This window comes from Cebus imitator, unplaced genomic scaffold, assembly GCF_001604975.1.
Source record: "Cebus imitator isolate Cc_AM_T3 unplaced genomic scaffold, Cebus_imitator-1.0 Scaffold40, whole genome shotgun sequence".
In the NCBI taxonomy this organism is placed as follows: Eukaryota; Metazoa; Chordata; class Mammalia; order Primates; family Cebidae; genus Cebus; species Cebus imitator.
Window position 1 is genome coordinate 5,991,337 of NW_016107355.1, and position 9,568 is coordinate 6,000,904.

The 9,568-nt window shown below is 42.5% G+C and overlaps 1 pseudogene; it reads left to right on the plus strand.

Moving 5' to 3' along the window:
* Positions 1-7,512: 7,512 nt before the first annotated feature.
* LOC108302344 lies at positions 7,513-9,164 on the plus strand (annotated as a pseudogene).
* Positions 9,165-9,568: the final 404 nt, after the last annotated feature.

Below are 9,568 nucleotides of genomic sequence, written 5' to 3' on the forward strand. Positions count from 1 at the left end.
TGATATTCGAGGGCAAGAAACATCCAGCGCGGGAGAAAGAGGCTGGGAGACTGGGCCAGGCTGGTCTTTCCACGTTTTTCTGCCTGCTTTATATTCGAGCCTTGGTGGCAGCTGATTAGATGGTGCCCACCCAGACTGAGAGTGGGTCTGCCTTCCTCAGCCCACTGACTGAAATGTTCATCTCCTTTGGCAACACCCTCACAGACACATCCAGGATCAGTACATCCAAACAAGCTGACACTCAGTATTAACTATCACATCTGGCTAATTTTTTGTATAGCTTTAGTAGAGATGGGGTTTCGCCACGTTGACCAGGCTGGTCTCGAACTCCTGGCCTCATGTGATCCACCCACCTCTGCTTCCCAAAGTGCTGGGATTCCAGCCATAAGCCAACACACCTGGCCAAAACTGTGTCCTTTAATCTAATATTCCTCAGTCTCTCTCACCAAGACCACGAGACCTGTAAGCAGTATTTCATTCTTTGACCTGACCAATTGTTCCAATTCACAAAGAGCTAATTGTATTAATCAGGACACTTTTGGTTGCCAGAGCAACCTAGCTTAATCTGGCTTAAATTTTTTAAAAATGTGTAGGCTCACAAAATTGAAAAGTGCAGGGGTACAGATAAGACTTAGGCACAAACAGAAGCAAGTACTCAATTACAGCTTCAGGAGTTTTTTATTAGCTCCATCCTTCTGACTTGCTTTCATCTGTGTTGCTTTTTTTTTTTTTTCCCCCCAGACAAAGGCTAATGCTCATAAGTATTTGCAAAACATTAGCTACCAGAAATGCTCGTCTTCTAATGTGGTAACCTCGGCAGAAGGAGGTAATGCCTCTTTCACAAAAGTTCCAGCAAAAATCCCAGGAAGGGGCTGGGCGCGGTGGCTCAAGCCTGTAATCCCAGCACTGTGGGAGGCCGAGGCGGGTGGATCACGAGGTCAAGAGATCGAGACCATCCTGGTCAACATGGTGAAACCCCGTCTCTACTAAAAATACAAAACATTAGCTGGGCATGGTGGCATGTGCCTGTAATCCCAGCTACTCAGGAGGCTGAGGCAGGAGAATTGCCTGAACCCAGGAGGCGGAGGTTGCGGTGAGCCGAGATCGCGCCATTGCACTCCAGCCTGGGTAACAAGAGCGAAACTCCGTCTCAAAAAAAAAAAAAAAATCCCAGGAAGGATTCTTCTCGACCTAGCTGAGGCCATGCGTACAATACTCACCCAGTCATTGTAACTAACGAGTTCTGATACTCTGGCCAGCCAGGCCTGAGTCATGTGCTTCTCATAAGACCTAGGATGAGGCCGGGTGCAGTGGCTCATGCCTGTAATCCCAGCATTTCAGGAGGCTGAGGCAGGAATCACTTGAGGCCTGTGTTCAAGACAAGGCTGGACAACATAGGGAGACACCCTCCTCTACAAAGAATTCAAAAATTAGCCAGGCTTGGTGGCACATGCCTGCAGTCCCAGCTACTCGGGATTCTGCAGTGGGAGGATCACTTGGGCCCAGGAGTTTGAGGCTTCAGTGAGCCATGATGGTGCCACTGCACTCCCACCTAAGTGACAGAGGGAGACCCCATTAAAAAATTTTTTTTAAACTTAGCATGAGCATTTGATCTATGCCATATAATAAAGAGGGGTGGTCACTCCCCCCAAAATAAAGGTTCAATTCATAAAAGAAGGAGAAATAGATGATGGGCAAACTAAATAATTTTGCTACACCAGGGTAAGACCGGAGTGGAAACTTTTTTTTTCTCTTCACCAAGTGGAGCCTTTTCCACAGCACATCTAATAGTATATCCAGACACCGTTTCTGAAGGTGAAATTACCATTGCTTTCTGAAAGCTAGATTCTTACATCTATCCTTGAGCGACACCGTGTTACTCAGCTCTCTGTGGATGCTCAGATGACACTCGAGTCAGGCGCAAAATGATGTCTTCATGCCCAGGGCTGAAATACTGAAAGGACCAAACACTCGAGGTTTACAAAGCCACATCACAATAATCTCAGCCCGCCGTCAGAGCTGTTAACCCTGCAGAAATTTAAAAGAAAGCAAGTAATTCAGTTGTTCAAAAGATTACATGACAACAATGAAAATGTGATGTTTCATGTACTGTCTCTCTCTTCCTGTGAGGCACAGGATGATACGAGTAACTGATCCAAAGTTTCTTGATTTTCAAAAATTTCCTGACTAAATCAAGTAAAAATGGACCAATAAAGCTTTCAATTTCATGGCTTTGAAATCTTGTTTTCACAAACCAGTTCTTGGATTCTTGATGTCAAAAATCTATTTTTAGGTAAAGTGTTCACTCTTCATCCAAGAGTAAATGTATATTCTTAGTCTGATTTTAATTTTTCTCTTATTTGGAAAAGATGACTTAGAGAATTAAGGAAAAAATCACATGGATAAAGGAATCTGCAAAATCACTGAATTTACATTTTTCTATGTAGATATTTATCGTTTGTATTATAAAAGTTTAATCTTAGTTTCTCATGTTACTTTTTTTTGTTGTGGAGACCGAGTTGCTCTTGTTGCCCAGGCTGGAGTGCAGTGGTGCAATCTCGACTCACCGCAACCTCCGCCTCCCAGGTTCAAGCGATTCTCCTGCCTCAGCCTCCTGAGTGGCTGGGATTACAGGCATGCGCCACCACACCTGGCTAATTTTGTATTTTTAGTGGGGATGGGGTTTCTCCATGTTGGTCAGGCTGCTGGTCTCGAACTCCGTACCTCAGGTGATCTGCCGACCTTGGCCTCCCAAAGTGCTGGGATTACAGGAGTGAGCCACCACGCCCGGAGACTTTGTCTAATGATTGTGACATGCAATATAATCAGCCAGGTGTATGCTGAATTGAGATCGAGGCTGCTTACCTTATTTTTCTATTTTGGGTGACGTAATTTTATTTCAATTGTTAGCAGGGAGCGACTTTGCCCACATAACTGTGGAAATAACCAAAGGGGTTGTTTAAATCAGGACATTATGTGAACAACTGAAAGGTTATCCAAAATAATTAAACTTACAGCACAAAATGAGAATTATGCACATTATTGTAATTAACTTAGTCACACAGGACGAACAATAAGTAATAGACTGAGATTTTGAGATTCCAGCTACTCCTAGGAATCCATGACACAATTAACAGTATTTTACTCTTTTCTGATTCTCTTTTCTTCTTTGTTTTTAAGTTCTCCTGGCTCTTTCTAATTTTAGAAGTCTTAATTTTTCAGCCTACAGTTGAATCAAGTTGGAATTTTAAATATAGGGTCTTTATTCTTTATCATCTAAATTATTTTTAAAGATTTTTTTTCCTCTTTTAAATACTGTTAAATTTCTACTGTATACCTCTGGGAATAGTCCTTCTCTATCAAAGCCTGTTGAGAGGCTTCTTATACCCTGGTTTCTGCTCCGCGTTGCATTCAGAGATGCCTCATCCAGGAAGCAAAGTCATTTTTCAAAGGGATTCCAATCTTTTCATCCTTTTCAAACGTCTTGCGTCTCCCCTAAGTCCCCATTTCTCTCTCTCCTTGCTACTCAAGACTCTCTCATGTGCTAAACCTAACGTTCTCACTTGAGCCTCAGCCTCTTCTCTTCCGCTCTAGCCATTTCCCGCTCCTCAGCCTCTGTTTTGTGTGTAGCAACGTGGCCTTCCTGTAAGAGTTGTTAGCCTTTTCTCCTCTACTGCTCATCAATCCCATTCCACTGGCAGCAACACTTGAAGAATGGGAAATTCAACCAGGCAAATTAAAACTCTATTTCCAAAAAGAGGTTAGAAAAGTAGATTCTCTGCAAAGGAAAACAAAATGTTCCAAAGTCAGAGACAGGTAAATGAGGAAAAGGAATGAGGTATACACAGTACTAAACTTGTTCCTTCTGGTTTTACAACTTTCAGCACGCTTGGGCTGTTACTTCTTGTTCAGATCTTTGTAATTCATGTAAAATAAGACAGGGTTAAGCTGGGCACAGTGGCTCAGGCCTATAATCCCCTCTACTTGGGAGACTGAGGCAAGAGGATTGCCTGAGTCCAGGAGTTCAAGACCAGCCTGGGCAGCATAGCAAGTTTTTGATGCAATACCATTGATTTGACAAATAAAAAAAAATAAATGAATAGTAAAGAAAAACAGTTTTTTTGAAAACATCAGACAGCCTTAAAAGAGTTTGTGCAGTCATCTGCTTTTTATTTTTATTTATTTATTTTTATTTATTTATTTATTTTTTGAGACGGAGTTTCACTCATGTTACCCAGGCTGGAGTGCAATGGCATGATCTCGGCTCACCGCAACCTCCGCCTCCTGGGTTCAGGCAATTCTCCTGCCTCAGCCTCCTGAGTAGCTGGGATTACAGGCACGCACCACTATGCCCGGCTAATTTTTTGTATTTTTAGTAGAGACAGGGTTTCACCATGTTGACCAGGATGGTCTCGATCTCTTGACCTCGTGATCCACTCACCTCGGCCTCCCAAAGTGCTGGGATTACAGGCTTGAGCCACTGCGCCCGGCCGTCATCTGCTTTTTAAAGAAAAATAACTTCCAAACTGAATCTGAATTTAAAAGTTTCCCCTACTGGCCGGACGCCCGTGGCTCACGCCTGTAATCCCAGCGCTTTGGGAGGGCGAAGCAGGTGGATCACCTGAGGTCAGGAGTTCAAGACCAGCCTGGTCAACATGGTGAAACCCCATCTCTACTAAAAATAAAAATAAACTGGCCAGGCATGGTGGCATGTGCCTATAGTCCCAGCTACTTGAGAGGCTAAGGCAGGAGAATTGCTTGAACCCGGGAGGTGGAGGTTGCAGTGAGGCAAGATCGCACCACTGCACTCCAGCCTGGGCGATAGAGTAAGACACCGCCTCAAAAAAAAAAATTTTTTTTTTCTCCTATTCCCCAGAAATCGTGGGTGCCAGGGCAACTTCAAGGAAAACCATTTATGCAATCTTTCTGGACACAGCCGTTCAAACTTTACTGTTTAATCATTCACAAAACAGTCTTTAGGAGCACAGACTCTGAAGCAAGCCTTCAGACTGGGTTAGCATTCTGCCTCCACTACTTTCTAACTGCACCCTCAGCAAATTGCTTACTCTACCCAGTGCCTCGATTTTCTCATGCAAAACATGGAGAGAAAAATAGTATCTACCTTACAGGCTGTGAGAAATAGCCTGTCACCACATGTAACATGCTTAGAACGGTGCCTGGCGCACTTGAGAAAAGCCTCCGTATATATTAGTTGTTACTGTTCATGTCCACATTCATGGAGGCTACATAGACGGGATTTTACAGAGATTTGGGATATTAACGTATCATCTACTAAAGTACCCTTAGTAAATTTATGATGTAGAAATAGGCTATATTTCTATAGTCTGCAATACCCATAATTCTGTGCAATTCTGGCCTCACAAAAACTGTTATTTAGTTAAACTAGAAAACCATAGTAACTCTCAAAGTCTCTCATGAGCAAAAAAACACACCTTTCAGACGAGAAAGGTCGATGTCCCTAGATGTTTTATGTGATACATCACACATATACACCAGTGTGAATGTTTTGACTGAATTTACCATTTGACAGACATACTTGGCCAGTGTTGCCAGACCCAAAGCTGTTACCATGCTGGGTTCTGGGCAAATGGGATTTTGTCCTTACATTCCAGCCTGTCCTGGATCCTGTAGAGATACTGGATCACAAAGCCAGTTTCCATGGTCACGCTGGCTCAGGTTGTCTCTCCAGATGACTTGACATTACCAGGCTTAGAACCTTATTTAAGGCCAGGCGCGGTGGCTCACGCCTATAATCTCAGCACTTTGGGAGGCCAAGGTGGGTGGATCACGAGGTCAAGAGATCGAGACCATCCTGGTCAACATGGTGAAACCCCGTCTCTACTAAAAATACAAAACATTAGCTGGGCATGGTGGCGCATGCCTATAATCCCAGCTACTCAGGAGGTTGAGGCAGGAGAATTGCCTGAACCCAGGAGGCGGAGGTTGCGGTGAGCCGAGATCGCGCCATTGCACTCCAGCCTGGGTAACAAGAGCGAAACTCCGTCTCAAAAAAAAAAAAAAAAAAAGGAATGGGTAGCTCAATCCACATTTTTAAGTCATAATTTTCCCATCCAAGGTTTGATCCAGCTGTGAAAGCATATGTGTCTCCTGCTCTTTGTCAAGGTGAGGGAATTCCTGTCTATTTCTATTTTTCTGAGAGTTGTGTTTTGTTTTTTTTTTAATCATGAATGGGTGTTGAGTTTTGTCAAATGTCTCTTCTGCATTCGTTGATAAGAGCATGTAGTATTCCTGTGAATATGGTAGAGTGAGGCTTGCTTTATTGCCAAAGCTATGGTCTATCATGGTATACATTCCATGGGTACTTGAAAAGAATGTTCTATAAATGTTGATTCTGGGCCAGGTGTGGTGGCTTATGCCTGTAATCCCAGCACTTTGGGAGGCTGAGGTGGGTGGATCGCCTGAGGTGAGGAGTTTGAGATCAGCCTGACCAATACGGTGAAACACCGTGTCTAAAAAAAAAAAAATGTTGACGACATCTTGTTGGTTGAGGATGTTCCATTCTTTTATATCCTTGTTGATTTTTAACCTAATTTTTCTATAAGCTGTTAAAACAGGGGTGTTGAAATCTCCAATTATAATTGTGGATTTGTCTATTTTCCTCTCAGTTCTATCAGTTTTCACTTCATGTATTTTGAAGGTCTGTTGTGTGGTGGATACCCATAGAGGATTCCTATATCTTCTTGGTGCATTGACCCTTTTATCTTTATATGCTATTCCTCTCTTTCTCTGGTAATAGTCTTTGCTTTGAATACTACTTTATCCGGTGTTAATATACTCCTGCTTTCTTTCCAGTAATGTTTGCATAACTTGTTTCATCCTTTTTTTTTTCAATATGCCTATGTTGTTTTATTTGAAGTAAGTTTCTTGTAGATACCATACAGGTGGATCAGGTCTTTTAATCCACTCAAATTGTCTTTTTCTTTTTTTTGAGATGGAGTCTCACTCTGTCACCCAGGCTGGAGTGCAGTGGCACAATCTTGGCTTGTTGCAACCTCTGCTTCCCAGGTTCAAGAGATTCACTTGCCTCAGCTTCCCAAGTAGCTGGGGTTACAGGTATTCATCACCACACCGGGTTAATTTCTGTATTTTTAGCAGAGACAGGGTTTCACCACCTTGGCCAGGCTGGTCTTAAATTCCTGATTTCGAGTGATCTGCCCACCTCAGCCTCCCAGAGTGCTGGGATTATAGGCGTGAGCCACTGTGCCCAGCCTTCAAACTATCTTTTAATTCTTGTATTTAGGTTATTTACATTTAGTGTAATTATTGCTATGTTAGGACTTAAGTATGCTATTTGTTATCTGTTTGTTCTTTCTGATTTTCATTTCTCTGTTTTTTTTTTCTGCCTTTCTATAGGTTGCTTAAATATAATTTAGTATTCTATTTTATCTATATTGTTTTTGAGTTTATCCTTTTGTATAGTTTTTATTGATTGCTAAATATTTATTACATAGGCATTATATCACATTTTACCAGTTTGAGTGAAGTATAGAAACCTTATTTTTCCTATGTTCCCTTATCCTTCCTCATTTTCAGGGAAACTGAAAGTGGGCGGCTCCAGCAGCAGGGGCAGTGGTGGAGACGGCGGCAGGAGCGGGGCCCTGTGGTGACAGGCTGTGGGTCCCCTAAACAAGGCAAAGATGCTGGAAGGAGATCTGGTTTCGAAGATGATACGAGCTGTTCTGCAGTCTCATAAGAATGGAGTAGCACTGCCCCTGCTCCAAGCAGAGTACAGTTCTTTGTCAGGAGACTAGATCTCCTTTAAACAGCTACGGTTTCCCGATGCTAGAAGCCTGTCTGAAAAGTATGCTAGCAGTGGTCAGGATAGAGACTAGTAGATCTGGAGAGATTATGTGCTATGCCATGGCCTGCACAGAAACGGCAAGAATTGCTCAGCTTGTGGCTCATCAGAGGAGTTCTAAAAGGAAAACCGGGCGTCAAGTTAATTGTCAGATGAGAATGAAGAAAACCATGCCATTTTTTTCTAGATGGAGAACCAAAAGCAACCCTCAGACAACCAGGATTTGCTTCCCATTTTTCTACTGGCAAAAAACCTAATCCAGCACTATTAAGAGACACAGGAAACTCTGCTGGAGTTAAGTCTGATGCTGAAACGTCTCCTTATATGTTACACACAACTCTTGGAAATGAAACATTCAAAGACATCCCAGTGCAAAGGCATGTGACTGTGTCCAACAACAACAGTATAGCCCAAAGGCGTCCCTTTGACTACCTTTGCAGAGGATCTCTCAAGAACCTCTGCTAAGGAAATGTGTGATAATTTCAATCAAACTGTTGAAAAACCCAGCGTCACACCTCCTACCTCTTCTATGTATAAAACGGATGAGATTCAAAACCACATAAAGGAAACACTAAACAAGCATAACAATGGCATTTGGATATCTAAGCTTCCACGTTTTTACAAAGAGTGATATAAAGAAGACCTTAATCAGGGAATTTTACAACAATTTGAACACTGGCCTCATATTTGCACTGTGGAGAAACCTTCCAGTGGTGGCCAAGATTTACTTCTTCATCCAGATAAGAGAAAGCAGCTTTTGAGAAGTGAACTGGACACTGAGAAAGTGCCTCCATCCTCACTACCTGCTCCCAAACAAACAGCACCGTTGAAAGGGTGTCCACCAGTTACGCCAGGAGACTTTAAAGAAAAAGAGGCAGAGCTGCTGGTGAAATACACAAGTGGCCTTTGGGCTAGTGCACTCCGGAAAGCATTTGAGGAAATGTACAAAGTGAAATTCCCTGAGGATGTCTTAAAAAATCTTGCCTCACTTTCTGATGGATGTACCATAGACTACATTTCTGGAAATCTCTAGAAAGCCATTCTCTATGCTAAACTTCCATTGTCCACTGAAAAAATCCAAAAGGATGCAGGGAAAGAACACGGTGATCATGATATCAAGGCTATCGTTGAACAAGAGTATTTGCAGATAGAAGAAAACATTACTGAAAGTGCTAATACCTTTATGGAGGACATAATAGTTCCTCCTTTAATGATTCCAGCTGAAGCACCACCATCTGTACTGGTGGCTGAACTGAGCAACACAAATGAAGTGGTTATCAGGTATGTGGGCAAAGACTATTCTGATGAAGGAATATTACAGTAAGAATCCTAAGGTGCGGGGCACGGTGGCGTGTGCCTATAGTCCCAGCTACTCGGGAGGCTGAGGTGGATCGCTTGAGCCCCGGAGTTCTGGGCTGCAGTGCACTATGCCGATCAGATGTCCGCAATAAGTTCGACATCAATATGGTGACCTCCCGGGAGAATCCTAAGGTCACACCAATCCAGGCTGTGCATGTTAGCTTAAGTATTTTTTCTACATATGTTAAGAACCATATCAGACATATACTTTTTGCTTCAACTGTCAAACTAATTTAGAAACCACAAAAGGAGAAGGAAAACATTTTGCATTTATCCATATATTTACTCTTTCCATGATTAATTTTTTCCTTTATGATGTTGTAAAATTCCTTCAAATTATCTTTTTCTATTCTGAGAACAGTTTCTAGC